Genomic DNA, 21,159 nt, shown 5'->3' with positions numbered 1-21,159 from the left:
GGTATGAAGTTGTGCAAATTTTTCCTATTTAAGGGGATGCTTTAGGTTGTTTTAGATATGAATTAAGGCATGGGAGAGAGACCAAAGGGTAGCAGAGCTTCCACGGAGTCATCTTTTTTTTTCCGATCATTTGGTTATAGTTTGTCTTTTATGTTTTCCTTTATTATAGGATGTCAGTCATGTTAGGTAAATCTCTTAGCTAGGCTAAGGGATGAAACTTGTAATTAATTTTAATATTTAGTTTATTTGATTCAATAACAATGGGTTGAATGATGATATTAAATTGAGTTGATTTGGATTTTACTTTAAAGTCTTTGAGTTGATGATTTCTAGATTTTTTGTAAACTACGGTTACAATGAATGCTTTGATTTAATAATTGCTTAGCCTGAATTAGAGAATGATTCAATCTGCATAATTGATTAATCTATTCTCTCCTAAGGGTGCTTTAGACACTTTTGATTCCTTGTGATTGAGATCTAAGTGTTCATAAGAGAATCATTCAATTGAAAATCATGTTTTATTGGTGTTAATAATTAGTTTAATAAATTTATTTTTCATTTGGATAGGATAAAACTTCGATTCCAATTAAGTTATAAAAGTTGAATCAGTGAATTATATATTATGATTGCTATGAGTGAATTATTGGATCCCCATTCTTTTATTATTTGTTTTAAACCCTTGACCAGTTCGCTGGATTAAAAATCCAGACAACCATTTACTTTTTTACTAGTTCTAGTTGTGTTTACCATTCCTAGAGGATTCAACCTCGGTCTCACCGAGTTATTACTGCATCACAAACCTACACTTGGGGTTGTCAACCCATGGGTTTGATCGTGTAGCTAACATATATTTGCTTTATAATAAACAAGACCACCATGTATTATACACTCGATATCCAACTCACGCACCACCAAGTAAAAAACTGTAACCAATGCTTAATCTCATTTTATTTTAATATTAGGCATAATCTACATTAACGAACCTAAATAACTCTAAAATTTGACCATTATAACAAATAACCGCCTCTCAATGTCATGCTTATTGCAAAAAATCATTAAATTCTTCAAATATGCTTTTTCTCCATTATTAGCTCTTGAACACTTAATCTCTTTTCCTTTTTATTTTCATCTAATATTTTTCATTTCATGAAACCATTAAAAGAATCACTCTTTCTTATAAGCGTGTAAGTCCATAACTACATATAAATAAATAAATAAATAAATAATCGTCAATAAAAAAACAAAATACTTCGAACCTACCAAGAATTCAATGGGAGTTGCACAAGTATATGAGTTAAATATAAACCATCTTTACTTTTAGTGGTCGATGAAAAGCGAGTTCTATGGAGCTTTCCAAGTAGATAATCCTTATAAAAGGTAAATTAATAGAGTTTAAACCAAATAGTAAATTTCAATCTTTAATCTTTACTTGCGCATTTGCCTAATCACAGTTGATAAAATAGTATTATCATCACTAACCATGATATTTTCGATTAACCAATATAAACCACTTATTAACTCACTTCACAACTACCACTACTTTTTTTATAATCTTCGATCAAGTTTTGCTTTAGAAAATCAAGAACCATCTTCATCAAATTTTTTAATAATAGAAGACTCTTTTACATGCCCGGTACATGTCATATACTCGAAACTGAACATATGATACCATAAAAAATAGTGATGTTGGCATCTCCAATCCACACAATTTTACACGTATTATCATTATCCACATAAAATGTGTCACTGTCACACTACCAATATAAGTAAATACCAGTCCCTATCTAGCGTCATCTGAAATAAAGTGCATGAATTCAAAATCCATTTATGATTCAAACCGTCTTATAGATTATCCAAAATAATTCTTTATCCTTAAATGAATCATCTTTTTCAACTAAGCTTCCTTAGGAATCATTTGAATTCAATGCTTAATCATGATCTACTTGGATCTCATCTCCCCATCCCCAATTGGGGGACCGCGAAAGCACATAAAGATGAATCAAGCAAAGTACTCCAATTGCACATTAAGTCCAATCACAAAGACTCTGAATTTAACGTGGAAAAACCCTTTCAAGAAAAAACCACGACACAAAGCGACAGATATGCACTATGAAAGCAGAAAATTACAAGAGATAGAGATTACCCGATTTGAACAAGCCTCGAATCACCTAAACTACACCCATGAAACCCTAGGAACGAATTAGAAAGCTCTCCATACACCCTATTCTCGATTACATTCATATATATAGCCTTTAGGTGAATCACAATTGAAATAGAAAATAAATCCCACACGCAATTTTGCATAACTCTGCATGATCGTTTGATGACACCTTCGATGGCACTTCAATGTCATCAAACTAAACACCAAAACATTCCAGCAACTAAACATGTATTTCCTAAATTTTCTTGATGGGACATCGACATCATTAACGACCCGTTGGTGGCATCGAGTGTAAGACCCGTATCCTAGTCTGTACTATTCCGTCGATTGTCGTGATCCTTCCCGTCGAATTTCGGCAACATGCGACCTATAATCGATGTTTGCGCGTGATCCTAAGCCATATCCTGTAGATTTGAGTCAGCTTAATCTGAGTCATGTACCATTGCGACCGCACCGTCGTCGCGGTTCCAACACCTCGTCTCGTGCGCCAACCCGACGCTTAGATCATAAGATGTGGACCGTGCATTATAATGGTCGTGGACCGCATATTGCGAGACCCACCCATCCCATGTGGCACCAATCTCTAGGTAATCATGAGAGTGATGGATGACATCACCCTAGCTATAGCCACCCTACCCTAGCTATAGCCACCCTACCTTAGCTATAGCCACCCTACCCCCTAGCCTTCTTACAAATATTTATTACTAGCCACCCTCCCTTACAAGTAATCATGGCCTACCTAAGCTACTCCCTCTCTCCTTACAAACCTCTCTCTCTCTCTCTCATTTCTCATCACTTTTCCCAAGCAAGGAAAATCCCATGTCCAAGCCTTCCCATGGAGAGAAAAATGTGATTTGGTGGCCCACTTTCCATCTCAAAAATCCTTCATCTAAGCCATCCACTTCTCATCTCCCTCCATCAAAGTGAAGCACAAGGAGATCGGCTTTCCAACGGACCAAGAAGATCGATGGTGGGTGCTTGTTAGGATAGATTTTTCATGTTTTTGATGATGGGCCAAGTGAGGCCTACCGATTGATGGTATGGATCTCACTTTGGACCCTAGGTGTGGCCGATGGCCCACCTTGATGCTCATGATCATTCCATGATGGGGTCATTCTCCATGGACCCCATCATAATGTTTATTTTCCTTACATAAAAAAAGGTCATCTAGACCTTACATTTGATGGAGAAAGGATCTCCACCATTGATTTTTGTTTTAGTGGGCCCACATGTATTGGAACCCATTTGATGTATGATTGAATGCAAGGAGGGCCCATAGTGTCGGGGTCCCTCCATCACACGTGTGTCCCACTCTTTCTCTCTCTCCCTCTCTCTTTCATTTTCTTTCTTCCTATTTTATGTGATGATGTAGCCTTGTGGCCCACCCGGATGGACCCCACCATGAGGCATGACTTTTGCCCAAGCCATTTATAAGTGGGGCCCACCTTATATGTATTACACCCACACCATCCTCCATGTGGTGGCCCACCTAAGTCGGGCCCACCTCGAATGTATGTGTTCCGTCCAACCGTCCAGCGTCTAGGGACGCTGGACGTGGTTTGGGAAAAACACAAATATTAGCTTGGTTCACAAGATTTTGGGGTGGTCCACTTGTGTAGGCTCCACATTGATGTATGAGTTCAATCCATGTCATCCATCTTATTTACTAACTCATTTTAGGCATTGAGCCGAAAAATGAAATCCATCAGATCTTTGGGTGGGCCATAGCATGTAAAATAGTGGTTTTTACTGTTGAAAGTCACCCTGTCATTTTTTATGCGCCAAAAAACATCGGATATTGGACTCGTTGGAACGGTCTTGAGCCATAGAGAGCAATGGACGGGCTGGATTCAGTTGATGTGGGTCCCATACACGAAAAATCGCAGAAAAACGCCTGCTGCAACTGATGTCAGTGCAGAGGACGCACAGGCATCCTGCGCCATGGGTGGACGGACAACAGTCCCACGGCCTAGCCATGGGCCCCACCATGATGTGTGTTTTGTATATCCACATCATCCATCTTGAAGGCCCTTAGGGTAGTGGGCCCCATCCAAATTTCAGCCACATCCAAGACTCAGGTGGCCCACATCAGAGGAAACAGTGGGGTTGAACTGTTTACCATTGAAACCCATTTTTGGGTCCACAGAAGTTTTGGATCAAGATGAAATTTGTTTTTCCCTTTCAACCAGGTACGTGTGACCTTATTAACGGATTAGATGGCATATAGACATGATGGTGGGCCCCACGTGGGACCCACAGTGATGTACATGTTTCATTCTCACCGTCCACCTTCTCACTGTCCACTGACGGTGGACGGTGAAACCCCGCTCCCCTTCGTGTTCTATCCGGATGGTGTGCGTGCGCGTGCGCATGTGTGCATGTGTCTATGCGTGTGTGTATGTATGTGTGTGTGTGTGTGTGTGTGTGTGTGTGTGTGTGTATATTATATCCATATATATATAATTATATATAATTATATTATATATAATATTGTACATATATACTTTATATAAATTATATATTATATTATACATAATATATATATAATGGTGGGCCTTCATGTGGACCCCTCACCATGATGCTTGTGTCGCATACAACTGTCCAACCATTTTGAAAGCTCTTTTTAAAGGCTTGAGACTAAAAATAAGACAGATCTATAGTCCAAGTGGACCCTACTTTGGTATAAATATAAGGCCATAGGATTAGGCCCATCTTGATGTATTATGGCCGTTGTTAGGGCCCACTTGAGTATAGACATGGGGCCCAATTGGTGTGGCCCATCTGATGTACATAAGGCCCATGTGATTAGGCCCATTCAATGTATTTATGACCGTTGTTGAGGCCCACCTTGATATGAATATAAGGCCCATTGTAGTGTATTCAAGGAAAATGAGTTATGGCCCATTGCAATGTGCACAAGGCCCATTGATGCGGCCCACTTGATTTATATAAGGCCCATATGAGGCGGCCCATTTGATGTATCTAAGGCATATTGGTCGAGGCCAAATAAGATGTATATAGGTCCATTGCAATGTGTGATTCCCTATGGTTTGGGTAATGATATTTTATGGTGGGCCATGCCTTGGGAGCAATGTTGGTTTAACGTCCACGTTGTAAGAATAATGTTGGTTAAATGTCCGCATTATAACTCTCCCTAGGGCCCATTGGTGGGCCCATACTTGTTGATGTTCATCACTTTGTAACATGCTTAGTATATCTCCATGATTCATGCCCATACGCATCATATGTATGCTTGATATGAGGAATGTTTGATCATTGCACAAGCCGTTGGGCTGAGACATTTACGGGACTGCTTATGAGATGAAGAGTCCCACATGAGCACGTGGTACACGCGAGATTGCTGCATGACTGACGGTGTGACTCATGCATTTCGCATTGTGTGTCGTGATTCACTGCACGCCCTAGCGACATCAGGGTCGTGGCCTTCACAAGCACATCATGGATGGTCGTATTGGATACCAGAAATATTAACTCTAGCATTGTGGGCACTTAGGATGTCCTTGGGTGAAAATTTCAGAACCTTTTTGGTACCAGGAGATGCTCCAACGTCTAGACCGAGTGGATATACGAGCGCCCGAGTGCCGAATACCAGTAGGCCGCGTCTCCCGCTGTGTCATGGTCGGTTGGAAGGGGGTGTGGCCTTATCTGCCTGAGTGAGGGGGCTATAAGCTAGGCTGAGTTTGACCAGCTCGCAAATGAGTCCGCTATCGATGAGCCAGGTAGGTATTGGCAGACTACTGGTCAGGCAGATAGTGTGGTCTCTTCCACTTGCTTAATTGTGCAGCTAGGGAGGAGGCAGTCAGTGTGAGGTGCATAGACCCCGGTGATATCCATAGAGGAACTGTACTGATATGTGTACTTGATGAGTACTGGCACGCTTGTTTTGCATCTCGCATATGACATTTGGCTATATAGGCCTCGCATCGCATGGCCTTAATATGGTTGATAGCATTCATGCCTTGCATTACATAGCTTTGGTACAGCTGATAGCATTCATGGACTTACCGCATATTTTTTTCATTACTCTGATATTGCACACTTGGCGCTTGCCTTACGCACACACTTACACTACCCCCTAAGCTTTTGTAAGCTTATGCACGACCGTCGCGTGCAGGTGTCGTTGGACAGTAGTAGCGTTGAGGCAGGAGCGCGCATCTGATCATTTTGAAGTTTTTTTGATCACCTTGTACTTCCCTTTCCCCATTGTACTTAAAAGTTTTTGATATAGTGGATATGTGGTGATGTTGTTTTGTGACTTGGTTATGCTTGTGGTTATGCTCCATTACAAAAAAATTCATACTGAAAATCTTCCTTGTAGGATCCCAGGATCGGAATCTGGCATGTAAGTGTCGGAATCCGAGAATGGGGTACTGCGGAGGCTGTCGACGCCGGATTCAGCGATCGAAAATTTTGTGAGCCCGTTTTCCGAGTTTGGAGCGTGACATCGAGCAGGACACCAAAAGTGTCCAACAACCAATGTGAAATTATCAAATTTTTTTAATGGCGTTGACCAACCTTCGATGGCATCGAGCTATCATCAATAAACCTGTTGATTTTTAGATTTAAGATATCAAACAACAATCTCCACCATGTCTTTAATCTCCATTCTTCATAGCTCATTTTTCCACATTTTTAATTTTTCCTTACATCATAGTTCCACCCCAGTGTTCGCAATATTGATACTATCAGCCGATATTATATTATCGCCCCCCAGCAAGACGAAACCCGCACGATAACCCCCGGAAGATACTAAAATCCCCAAAATCCAGGTATCGCACAATGTATCGTCAATATTGCGCGATGTATCATCGATATCGCACGATTTCCTCCATTATTTTCGGATTTCAACAGATGCACTCAAAAAAAAAGGAAAGAAATTGGAGAGTACCTGTAGGCTGAGGCGAAGATTGGTGATCAGAGGTGGGCCATTATGTGAATTTCTCAGAGATTTCGGCGAGAAATCAGGCCGGATTGAGGAACAAAATGAGAAATCATCGTCATCTCTTGCTCCAGAACCCTCGCGTGCGTGAAGGAGAGGGAAAGTGAAGGAGAGGGGCGCAGGAGGGGTGAAAAGGGGATTAGATTGCGTGGTGGGTTACTGAGCACGCTCTTATCGTACTCAGTAAACTCAGTTGGGCCCACCTTTAATGTATGAGATCTATCCACGCCGTCCATCCATTTTTCCATCTAAATTAAGGGGTTGATCCCAAAATTTATGAATTTTAGTGGATCATACCACAGGAAACAGTGGTGATACTGATTTCCACCGTTGAAACCTTTCTCGGCCCTGCAGTGATGTTTATTGGTCATCCAAACCATTAATAAGATCATACAGATATGGATGAAGGGAAAATACAAATATAAGATTGATCCAATCATCCAAGACTTCTGTGGCCTTCAAGAAATTTTTAATGGTAGATGTTCAATTCAACTGTTTTCAACAGTGTGGCCCATTTGAACATTGTATATACTTTATTTTTGGGCTAAAGCCCTGAAATTATCTACTAAAATGGGTGGACGGAGCGGATAAAATACATAAATCATGGTGGACCTCACATGAGTTTACTCAGTACGCTAAGCGTAGTGACTAACTCACTAGGCAATCGCATAAGTGTTGTCACCAAGTTTTGTGGGTACCACAATAATGTATGTGTCGTATCCACACCGTCCATTAATTTGGAAATATTTTTTTAGGGCATGACACAAACAATGATGTAGATCTAAATCTTTAGTGGACCCCACCACAGAAAAAAGTGGAGAGAGTGACGCCCATCATTGAAACTCGAAACCTTCCTAGGGCCCATCATAATGTTTATTTGTGATATAATCTGTTCATAAGTCCAAGAAGATATGGACTAATGGAAAACACAAATATCATCTTGATCATCCATCTCTTGTGGCCCTCAAGAAGTTTTTAATGGTGAGCGTCACTCTCTCCACTGTTTTCTATGGTGGGGTCCACTCGAGCTCTAGATCTGACTCATTTTTTGGCTCATGCCCTAAAATGATATATTCAAATGGATGGATGGTGTGGATAGAAAAAATACATTATGGTGGAACCCACGTAACTTGGTGACGTCACTTGTGACTGTGAGGGGCGCAGATCAAGGGATGTGGATTTCCTGCAAAAGCCTTTCGCAGGAAGTTCCTGCACAAGGATGCTGGGTGGGGCCCACCAAAATTTTTTTGAGATATCTACCCCATTCATTCATTTTATGAGATCATTTTAGGATGTGCGACCAAAAATGAGGTGTATCCAACACACAAGTGGGCCATACAAGAGGAAAAAGTGGGCATTCAGTGAACACCGTTGAAGCGTTTTTATGGCCATAAAAGTTTTGTATCAAGCCATAATTTTGGTGTTTTTACTTCATCCCATTGGGAATGACCTTGTAAAAGGTTTGGATATCATATAAACATCAAGGTGGAGCCCAGTAAGGTTTCAACGGTAGAAATTTCTTGCCCCAATTTTCACTCTCGTGTGACCTACTTGAGTGTTGTATCCACCTCATTTTTGGTAGAATGTACTAAAATGAGCTCGAAATATGGATGGACGGAATGGATTTATAAAATACATTACAGTGGGCCCCACCCAACATCGTTGCGCAGGAACTTCCTGCGAAAGGCTGGTGCACCACACACCAGATATATAATGAAAACAGATTGGCTACTCCGCCTGACACTAGCCTTACGCTAGTGGTCAGTGCTCTGTGGGCCCCACCATAGTGTATGTGTTTCATCCATGCCTTCCATCTATTTTTATAGATCATTTTACATTGTGAAACCAAAAATGAGGTATATCCCAATCTCAAGTGGACCACATTACAGGAAACAGTGTTGAATGAGCGTCGACCATTAAAAACATTTTGGGGCCCATTAAAGTTTTGGATCAAGCTGATTTTTGTTTATTCCCTTCATCTGGGCCTGTATGACCTAATCAATAGATTGGATGTCAAATAAACAGTATAGTGAGCCTTAGGAGGATTTTAATGGTGGATATCCAATCACTATTGTTTTCATATGATGTGGTCCACCTGAGATTTATATCCATCTCATTTTTTAGATCAAGCCATAAAATGATCTGTAAAAATGGATGAACAGAATGGATGAAACAAATACATCATGGTGGGGCCCACAGAGCACCGACCACCAGCCACGAGGCTGGTGTAGGGGGAGTAGCCAATCCATTTCCTACAACTGCCGTAGGTACTTGGGACGCGGATTGCGTCCTATCCCTGCCTATCTCTGGCCCCGAACGGGTAGTTCTGTGGGTGGGCCCACCGTGATGTACCTATAAATTTAAGCCATCCATCCCTTTTTCTCCAATCATTTTAAGCATGAAAGCAAAAATGAGGCAGATTCAACGCTAAAATGGACCACATACTCTTGCATTTAATGCAACTGGCATTCGATGCTTTATGCATTTTAAGCTTATTATTTGGTGTGGTCCACTTGATCGTTGGATCTACCTCATTTTTGTGTTCAAGTCTTAAAATGATGTGAGAAAAGGGATTGACAGCTTGGATGTACAGATGCAACACAGTGGGCCTACCCACAGAACTATCACATCATTGATATGTATATTTCTTAAATTTTACTTCTTCAGTTCTTCTTTTGCATTTCAATGAATTGGTTGTATTTTCATACATGACTATGATATATTTATAAATATCATGCATTCAATTTAAATATAGTTGCATTAGTTCAGTTAAACATCGCATAACTTAGGACCCTATACAAAGGAAATTTATTATGTGCATCTTTTCTTTAGATGTTATGATTTAAAAGTGTGCATTAAGGGCTTTTTTAACAATCCCCAAAGTTTCATTAAAAAATTCAACCATTTTCCCAATGTTTCCCCATGTTTCCCAAAAAGTGCGATAAATTATGCGATAAAAACGATATATCCCGTGCGATAACCGATACATATCTGTATCCCAATGGTGCGATACCGATATTTCGAACACTGGTTCCACCATCACTTCTCGTGCATACTCCGTCTTCCTTTTACGCCTTCGCCAAGCCCAAAGAAGTTGCATAGAACTTGAACTTCTCTAAAGGAACCACCTTAGTGAGCATGTAAGTCAGATTCACACTCGTGTGAATCTTCTCCTGAGTTACGCCTCTTCCTCAAGCACGTTTCAGATAAAATGGTGATGAACATCAATGTGTTTAGTACGTGAGTGACAAACAGAATTTTTAGCCAAATTGATCGCGTTTTCACTGTCACAATTAACCAAAATGGCCTCCTGCTGAAACCCCCAACTGATTTGTCATCCCCTTCAACCAAACACCTTCCTTGAATGCCTCCATCACTATCATATATTCAGCTTCAGTCATGGAAAGATTCACCATAAACTGAAGCTTCGACATCCAACTGATCGCTCCACCCACTAGCACAAACGAGTAATCAAAAATCAACCTTCTTACATAACACTGCCTGCGTAATCCGAATCCATATAACCTACTAACTTGGCCCATGATTTCTCAAATGTCAAGACGTAGTCTTACGTACCTCGAATGTATTGAAGTAGTCATTTCACTTCTTCCTAGTGTTGCTTTCAGGAGTTAGACATCTATATACTAATAACACCAACCGCATATGAAATATCCGGTCTCGTATAGACTATGGCATACATCGAATTGCCAACTGCATTCGAATATGGCACACAAGACATCTCGTACTTTTCTTCATCAGTTTTAGGAATTTGTTCAGAAGAAAGCTTAAAATGAGCCACGTGAGGAACAATGACTGGCTTTGCCCTATCCATCCTATACTTCAGCAATAGCTTCTCTAGATACTTCTTAAAAGATAACCAAAGCCTACTCATTTTCCTATCTCTTTGTATATCAATGCCAAGAACTCTCTTTGTAACCCCTAGATCTCTCATTTCGAATGTCCCTGATAACTAAGTCTTCAGTAGATCGATTTTAGACATGCTATGACTAGCTATCAACATGTCATCAACATATAACACTAGAATTATGAACTTTTCATCACTCAGTGTCTTATAATAGACACAATAATCATACTCACTCCTAGAAAATGTCTTACTCAAAATGAAAGAATCAAATTTTTTATATCACTGCATAAGCGACTATTTTAGGTCATACGACGACCTCTTTAGCCTACAAACTATGTTCTTTAGTCCTTTTATTTTGAATCCCTCTAGTTGCTTCATATAAATTTACTCTTCTAATTTTTCATGCAGGAAGGCAATCTTCACATCCATCTATTCCAACCAGCGCCAACACGAATTTGATAGATACTAGCTTCACTACAGGTGTGAATATCTCAGTGAAGTCAATACCTTCTCTCTGAGCATATCCATTCGCTACCAACCTTACCTTGTACCTATCATACTTTTTCTTGAAGATCCATTTGCACCTGATTGCTTTTTAACTAATGGGAAGCTCCACCAGCTCCTAAGTCTCGTTCTTATATAAGGACATCTTATCGTTCATTGCCACTTTCCACTTTTCCGCATCATGCTCACTAAGAGCCTCTTGAAGAGTAGAGGGATCTCTCTCATCTGTAATGAGGGCATATGCAATATTAAGATCATTCATGTATCTCACTAATAACCTATAATCCCTCGGTGGATTCCTTCTCACATGTGGCTACTCCACCTACTCCTGTACTTCTGTTTGTGTCTCTATCTCAGCTTGAGTCTCATCTTTGTCCATCCGAATATCCACCACCAACTTTTTTGGTTCCTCATGCTCATCCTTATGAAATAAGGATCCTTCATCGAATTTGACATCACAACTAATGATGATTTTTCGTGTAACCCGGTCATACAACCTGCACCCCTTCACACCCGACAAAGATGTATTTCTTATATCTTTGGTCAAGCTTATCTTTCTTAATTGATGATACATTAGAGTAAGCATCACCACCAAACATATACAGTCTCAAGTAAAATACATGATGACCACTCTACACTTCCTCTAGAATCTTACAATCAATGGTTGTAGAAGGGGACTGATTCACCAAGTAACAAGCCGTGTTAGCGGACTCAATCCACAATTTCATACCCAACCCAGTATTATTAATCATGCATTGAGCCCTCTCCAACAGAATCTTATTCATCCACTCAGTCACACCATTTTTTTTTAGTATGTGGCACATTGTGTTATGCCTCATAATTCCTTCATTCTTATAGTATTGATTAAATTCACCTGAAGTAAATTCTCTACCATTATCTGTCCTTAGAACCTTCACCTTTCGTCCTAATTATTTTTCAACCATCACCTTCACTGCTTAAAGTTGGTGAAAACATTGGATTTATTTTTTATAAAATAAACCTACACTTTCCTAGAATAGTCGTTAATAAATGTGACGAACTATGACGACCTTCTGGCAAAAACCACAGGCTTCAACCCCTATATATCATAATGCATATAATCAATAACACCATTACATACATGTTTTCCATATTTAGAAGATAACCTTGAATATTTACCATATATACAATCCTCGCATATATTTAAATCAAAACATTTAAAAACTAAAATTTAACAATAGTCATAAAGTACATTCATGCCTCACTTGCTCATGTTACCCAAACATGCATGGCACATCGTGCAAACGTGGAATTCGCTATAGATGCTACAGCTCCACCCGATGAAGTTCTCTCGATCAACCTGTAAAGATTTATGTTTCGTTGTGCCTTCAAGACAACGAGTCCCCCCTTCGAAACTTTAAGGACACGATCAAAACCAGTGAATCTACACCCATGAGCCTCGAGTACACAAAGAGATATTAAGCTCTTCCTCATATCAGGAATGTGTCTCACCTCAGTCAAGGTATGCTCCATGCCAATAAACATCTTAATGGGCACCAATCCAACACCCACCATATTACAAGCATTGTCATTGCCCATAAATACCTGGCCATCATCACACTCTCTGTAACTAATGAACCAACTTCGATGAGGAGTTATGTGATATGATACCCCAGTATCTAAAATCCACTCATCCTTATGAATATTGTATAAGTGTCCAACCATGAATACTGAAAACACATCAGAACCACTCGTACCTTCATCAGACTTAGCAGTGTTAGCCTCCGTGGAAGAAGCCTCTTAGTTATCTTTTCTTACCTTAACATTTGTGCAATTCTTCTTCATGTTCTCAAACATCTCATGATTCCAACACTTTAACTTTCCTTTACCCTTGCCCTTGGATTCGGACCTCGATCGAGAAGATCCACTATACTACTCAAAATTCTGCCCCCTCGTAACCAATGTATAAGTAGAGGCACCCACGTCACTACTTTTATTTCTCATCTCCTTTCCATGAAGGGCTGAGATAATGATATAGATGTTAAGGGTTAATCTACCAGTGTACAACGAGTCCTTAAATGACTCATATGAAGCCAAGAGAGAATTCAACATGATGTATGCTTGATCCTCATCTTTCATCATTTCCTCCACATCTAACAATTTACAAATAATCTTATTTAAGTTACTTATGTGGGCCTCAACATCACCTTCCTCTGTCATCTTCAGATTGAACAAATGAAGCTTCAAGTATAGGCAATTCTCAAGAGATTTCTTCAAATAAATATCCTCTAATTTTTCCCATGTACTTGCTGTAGTTTTCTCTCTCACGGCATTATAAAGGACCTCATCTGTTATGCACAATTGGATAAAGGTTATCGCTTTCTTATCCTTCTTGTTCCATTCATCATCTGTTATAAATTCCGATCACTTCTTATGGAGTGCATCATCCAATTCTTGCTGAACTAGGAGACCGGTCATCTTGACCTTTCATAATTTAAAGTTATTTTTCCCAAAATATTTCTTAACATTAAACTTAGAATTAGAAGCCATTGATAGTATGCTTTCATATCCAATCTATGCCCCAACGTCAATCTTCGATACCACTTGTTGGGGGACTACGGAAGCACTAAGAGATGAATTAAGCAAAGTACTCTAAGCACACAATCAAGTTCAATCACAAAAACTCTGAATTTAACATGAAAAAACCCTTTTAAAGAAAAAAACAACAGTACAAAGCAACAGATATGCACTATGAAAGTATAAAATTACAAGAGATAGAGATTGCCAATTCGAACAAGTCTCGAATCACCCAAGCTACACCCTTGAAACCCTAGGAACAAAATAGAAAGATCTCCATACACCATATTCCCAATTACACTCATATATATAGCCTCAAGGTGAATCACAATCGAAATAGGAAATAAATCCTACACTTACGCAATTCTATGTAACTCTGCGCAATCACTCGATGACACATTCGATGGCATTGAATACCTTTCGATGGCATCGAACCTCTTCGATGTCATAAAACTAAACACCAAAACATTCCAATGACTAAACATATATTTTTAAAATTTTCTTAATGACACTTCAATAGGACTTCGATGTCACTGACGGCTTGTCGATGGGCATCGAACCCATTTCGATGGCAACGAGCAGGGCACCAAAAGTTTCCAACAACCAATTGTGAAATCCTTGATTTTTTTCGATGTCATTGAGCAGCCTTCGATGGCATCAAAGTTTGCTCAATTGCATCGACATGTCATCAACAGACATGTAGATTTACATATTTAAGACATCAATTGTTAAGTGTCAAATATTACAAATTTCCTCCTATTTATATCTTGGTTATATGAACATGATAATGCTTAATAGATATATTTTATACATGTTTGTATTGCGAGGTGAGTTTAAGAGCTTGGATTGAAAAAAATATTAAAAGGATGGATTTGATGCTCAAGATCACCAAGGTAAGGAATGAATCTTAGGAGACCAAGATTGAAGATTTCAAGACCTCAAAATCCAAGAAAACTAAGTGAAAAAAGAAGGAAGTCGAAAGTGTAGAGTACAGAAATTTCACTATTTATGTCATTTACCACCGTTCAATGACATCGAAACCAGTGTTCGATGAAATCGACCACGGTTCAATGACATCGAAGAATTACATAAAAATCAAGTTTGGTTACTGGACAAATTGGATGTAGTTCTCGATGACATCGAAGTACTGTTCGATTGCTCGAAGACATGATCGATGACATCGAACTTTTTGTAAATTTTTGGAGCAACTCGCTAGAACACTCTGCATGCATTCTCGATGACATGAAAAGTTACGCAGTGCAAAAAGGCGTGACTTCCTGATTCAAGTTACATTCGATGACATCAAAGGCGTTATGCAGAGTTACGCAGACTGCATAAATTTGAGGCGATTCTCCAAAATTAGAGGGACAAGGCTATAAATATGGGTTTTTCAAGGACTTCTAAATAAGAATTAGGTTTTAAGAAGTAGAGTCAAAGGGTGGAGTAGCCTCGCAAGAGTTTTTCTTCTTTCCTTTTCTATTTTTAACGCTTTCTTTTATGGTTTTAGATCCAATCATGTTTATTGTTTGAGGTGAAGCTTGTAGCATATTGGGATGTTTTTTTACTTTGATTCTTGTTCTTGTTGAACCTCATTGATTTCTAGTTTAATCTTAAAGGAATATTTTCAGTTTTCTGTGATTTATTGTGACTCAAATTACAATAGATGTTGTGATAGTTTTGAATATCTTCTTTTCCTGTTTTGAGATTGTGAGATTGGTAAATCTTGTTGTTCACCATCGTCTCATGGGCATGGTAGGGTGATGGAATCCCTTCTAATCATCACAATTCTCCTCCATTGAGAATTAGGTCAATGAAAAGTTTAGATTTGGTTTAATTATTTTATCTTCCAATTGGATAGGATAGGACTTCAATTCCAATTGTGTCTCTTGAATCAAGAAAGGTAGCATCCTGATAGCTACAAGTGGATCCTTAGCACCCTAGTTCTCTTTTAATTTTTGAAATCTCATTCACAATTACTCTCTTTTATTCCAGATTTAGATTTAAATCTTCTTCTAGTTCTAGTTCTAGTTATTTTTAGAATACGTACAAGATTAGTCCCTGTGGATTCGACCTCAATCTCACCGAGATTATTACTACATCACGACCCTACACTTAGGGTTGTGAACATCAATCAACACCCCACTATGCGCATGAGTATTCATGTATATATGCCTAATTAACATATTTTTAGGCTAATTTTCCCACTGAACCAACCCTTTGTGTTCGTACAAGCTAGTGCATAGTTTTACACCAATTCCAAAGGCTTAAGAGAGGAGTGCTTGCTCCCCTTCTCTATCCAATATGGGACTAAAATAAAGCACTTGAACGATAAAGACAAAATAAGATCCCTTTATCTTCTTCTTCTTTTTAAAATACTTTAACGTTTTTCATATACACAACCTCCTCGACATGGTGCATGTTCACAAACCCCACTACTTGACATGTGGCCCAAATCTCTCACATGCATGAAATCAAACTCTGAGAACCAAGCAATAAAAAATGTTGTCATGCAGAAATTACATTCTATAAAAACCCAATACTGTAATGATTCAATTATTTGAAACTCACAATACTACAGAAGGTGTTTCCAACTGTAAAATGTATCTTTGATGACATGGCTACAAAATTAGTTAACCAAAAAAAAAATCAACTAAAATACGTTAAAGTATTATCTTGCAATGCTAAAAATTAAAAAAAAAATCTAAATAGATGTCACAAGAAATAGATTCATAAACCTGCCCAAGTGCACATTTAAGATTTCTTTAAGAAAATTCATTGGCTCCATCATCCGTCATTGTGGTATCAAGATTAACCGGTGAAGATTAAACAAAATCAAAGATTTTCACCACCCAAGAATATAAGAGAACTCAAAAGCCTTCATGGAAAGATCGCTTCTGTCCACCAATTCATTTCAAATCTAGTTGGCCACTATTAGACTTTCTCACACCTTATGAAGAAGGACATCATGTTCCAATGAGATAAGGTGTGCTAGAATATCATTGATACCATTAAGACACTGCTTAAACAAGACCCAATCCTAGTAGCTCCAATATGGGTAAGCGCTTAGTCCTCTACATTACAAACTACGGGAATTTTCTTTATGCGCCTTTAACTCAGAACAATGAGGTGGAGAAGGAAAATGACATGTACTATCTCAACTATACATTAGTGGGTGCAAAGTACTCACCAATCCCGAAGATCTACTTAGTGTTGATCTTCGTAGCACAGAGTTCCATCACTACTTCTTGGCCCACAAGATCATCCTCATATTAAGAGTTAATCTTATCAAGTTCTTGATGGTACGACCCATTCTCTCCTGTTGTCTTATCAAGTGGTCTGTGTTGCTTTCTGAGTTTAAGATTAGCAAGCTATAGATGGTAATTGCGTCGATGACTTGGTAGGTGACCTCGGTCACTAGCTCACCATTCTAAAGAACAATGTTGATTGCCCCCATAACATTTTAATTGTCCTGAGTAAATCCCTTTATCATGAGATTGCTGGTCTACAAATTGTTGAGCGCATGATAGCCAAACTTATTTTGTAACATCCCAAATTTTCACGGCTAGAGTTCATACTCATGCCCGAGAAAATCGGATATTATTAATTGAATGAATAAGATACTTTAAAAATCGCACCAAATTTTTTTCATTTATATCACATCCAGTTACATTCATGAAGGTAACCATTTATAAAAATAAAATCCGCTATATGTATTATTTCATTAGAGTAAAGAATTCAACAAATTATCAAATGTTCTCTCAATGTGAGCTTATTACATTATCGAGTTCGCAAATGAAGTATAAAACTAAATCATAAAACTATTTTCTTATTCTTTCAGTATAATATTTCATAGGGAGATGGTCATCTAGATCTTCAATCTATACATCACCTGCATCATCTGTATGGTTAGAGAAGGTCAACGCCCTACTCATAGGTATGATTATCCTTTAAGATTAACAATAATTCAAGAGATTCATAAAAGTAATATAAAGGTTCTGATACGTATCGTACTCCACTACTACGAGGGGTATCAGTATGCGCAAACAGCCTATATGAAATGCATGCCTAGCAAAGTGTGTGCGGATCATTATACGTAATGATCATCACAATGTGGAGTGTAATTCATAGAAAACCTGACTCACCCCGCATCCCATAACTACGGATATTCGTCGGCGTGTGCAACGTTAACATGGATTTATGCGAACATCTCAAGGTGACACAACAACGCGGTTGGGGGATTTACGTAACGCGATGTGTTCATGGAGTAACTATTTGTGACATCCAATTCCTAAAAGTGATTTAACACGCATATCGATTTACTTACATCGATTGTGCATCACACCAACCCATGAAATTACATGCCAACCAAGAGGGCTGCTACCCGTAACACATTACGTCTACGATACATATTTGAATCACTAATTGTGATACCTTTAACACATCACTTGCATAGATAAAGAGATAATTCAATTTATAGGAGTTTTAGAATTTCAAGGCACATGCCCAAGCCATAAAGTTAAATAACACACAAGTAATAAAATAAGGAGGAGAGTAGCAATGGTTAACTCAACAGAGAGGAGAGTGGCAATGGCCAACTCAATAAAAGGAGAATAGCAATGGGTAACTCAACAAAGAGGAGAGTGGTAAGGGCCAACTCAATAAAGAGGAGAGTGGTAATGGCGAACTAAACAAAGAGAAGAGTAACAAGGGCTAACTTAACAAAATTGGTAAAGGCAAGGGCGAGGCTTGTATCCATCGCCCCACATAAAAATAATGAAAATCACTCATAATTAACATCATAATCCCAAAGGATAAATAATTGTTGGTAGTACATTAAACAATTGCAGGGAGAGAATCACAGTAACATGAGAGCATGTAAAAAGGCAAGATTATATCAACTTAAATCAAAGTACACTTAAAGAATTCCCTCACATAAATTTAGAAAGATCATGCATATTTAACATTACACCTTAACCATAATTTTCAAAGGATAAATAATTGATGGGAGTAAATTAAATATTTACATGGAGGATTCAAAGCACTGAGGGAACGGAATAATTCATATCAACTTAATATAAACTTAAAGGAATCCCTCACCTTAGCCTTAGATCTAAACTCTGGGTAAATATCCATATAGGAAAGTTTCTAGATGAATCACAACATCACTTAAGCAAAAGAGAGATACCAGATGTTTAGAGAAGGAAGCAGATGATGGACATCTAGGCTTCTCTTTCTCTCTCTTTCTCTTTATTTCTCTTTCTCTTTGTTTCTTTTTCTTTCTCTTTCTCTTTCTCTCTCCCTTTCTCTTTTTCTTTTTCTTTCTCTTGCTCTCTCTCTTTCTCTTTCACTTTCTCTCTCTCTCTCTCTCTTTCTCTCATTGGATGTTTGAGAGGTGGGCGTGTGAATAGAGAGGGGAATGCCCGCCCCCTTTTTAAAAGGGAGTGGGCGTATGAGAGGGGCATGTTTCAAATCACATTTGAATTGGGTTTCTCCAATTTTCCTATTTCTGACGATCATTCTTTAAATCTAATTCATTCATTGTGTCAGGGTCGTCAAATAGAGCCAAGGTATATGATTTTCTTAGTGATCCGAAATTTAGATTGGCTAATCTTGAAAATTCTCTTAACGGGTTTCAAAACGAACTTAATCTCAATTAATGGTCCTCACTTAATGATTAAGGCCCAATCTTAGGAAAAATGTATAGTCATGATATGCAAACAATTGGAAAAAAAATTATGGTTGATCAATGGTAGAAAAGGCCTAAATCTAAAATAACACATTTTCATCAAAAAGAAGGAACTGGCTTCAGCGTTCAATGGTGAAGGATCATAGATCAGGGTCTAAATTTTTTATAACTTCATAGTCATATGAGACCAAAGTGTGATCCAATTTGAATTGCAATGGATGGAAGAAAGTGGTTAATCGAAAAATTCATATTTACAAGAAGTTGATAGGCCTTGAAAGGATAACTTCGCGCCTAAGGAAAAGCCTACCAAAGTAGGGTCTTTATATTTTACACTTGGTATATATTATAGGCAATACAAGTCATTCATATGAAAGAAAATATCATACTACGACCACTCACGAGGTTTCTTCACTCGATGGACACCAAAATTAATAGTTAAGGGGATGATTTGTTAATTGGGTCATTTTTACAATAATCTAAGGGCTGAAATTTGACATGTATGGTTAATTTATGATACATATGCATTCTATAAAATTTCACATCAAACGGATCGTGGAAACCATGTGATCCAGAATTCAGGGGTCTAGGCTAATGGCATTTTTGTAATTATTGCTGATATGAGAGTTTTAAAAAATCTAATGTTTCTACATGGTTATAGGCATGTTTTTAAATAATTCTTACAAAAGGACTTATATCTAAATCATTATGAATAAAGAGTTATTCACCAAATTAATTAGGGAATGTACATATATCAAACCACACAATGGATGGTCAGATGGCATGTTTAAAATAAGAAAATTTGATGGTTGGTACTCTAACAGTGTATATAGGTATATGTATGACTAGTTTTATAAATGGAAGAACACAATATGAGTTTCTGGGGTGATTAGGGGGTAGAATATGTGCATCATTAGATTCAAGTGTCTTATTCACATGTGTAAGTTTCTTAAGTTACAGTTCTGATGGTAAGTTAAGCATATTCATAAGTAATGAATAAGATGAATGGATTGTAATATCAATTTGATGTGTGTACGAGCAGATGTAAAGATCAAGTAACTAGTTTATTACGATCGGGTGATCCAAAATCAAAGTGGACGGTTAGATGTCTCTATCTAGCAGTGCATATTTGACTAGTCGGTTGGTTATGATGGACAAGTGAGAATATTTAGGTATATGATGATCCTATCTTAAAATCAATGGTCAGATAGCTTGATCTATGAATGAAGATTATTCCCAACGGTCAGATTTGTGTTAGAGAATAGATGTAAGGTTAGGATAGCTAGATTCGTATCGTACACATGTACATAATAAGTTAAATTTCATAGTAACACTTGAGACCTTTCAATACTCGGGTATTGAAAAGTTCACGGTGTTACATATTCAGTATCATAAGTGGCATGAGACTGATTGTAGAACCATTATCTAGC

The sequence above is a fragment of the Magnolia sinica genome, chromosome 2 (genome assembly GCF_029962835.1).
Source record: "Magnolia sinica isolate HGM2019 chromosome 2, MsV1, whole genome shotgun sequence".
NCBI classification, from domain to species: domain Eukaryota; kingdom Viridiplantae; phylum Streptophyta; class Magnoliopsida; order Magnoliales; family Magnoliaceae; genus Magnolia; species Magnolia sinica.
This window is presented reverse-complemented; position numbering follows the sequence as displayed.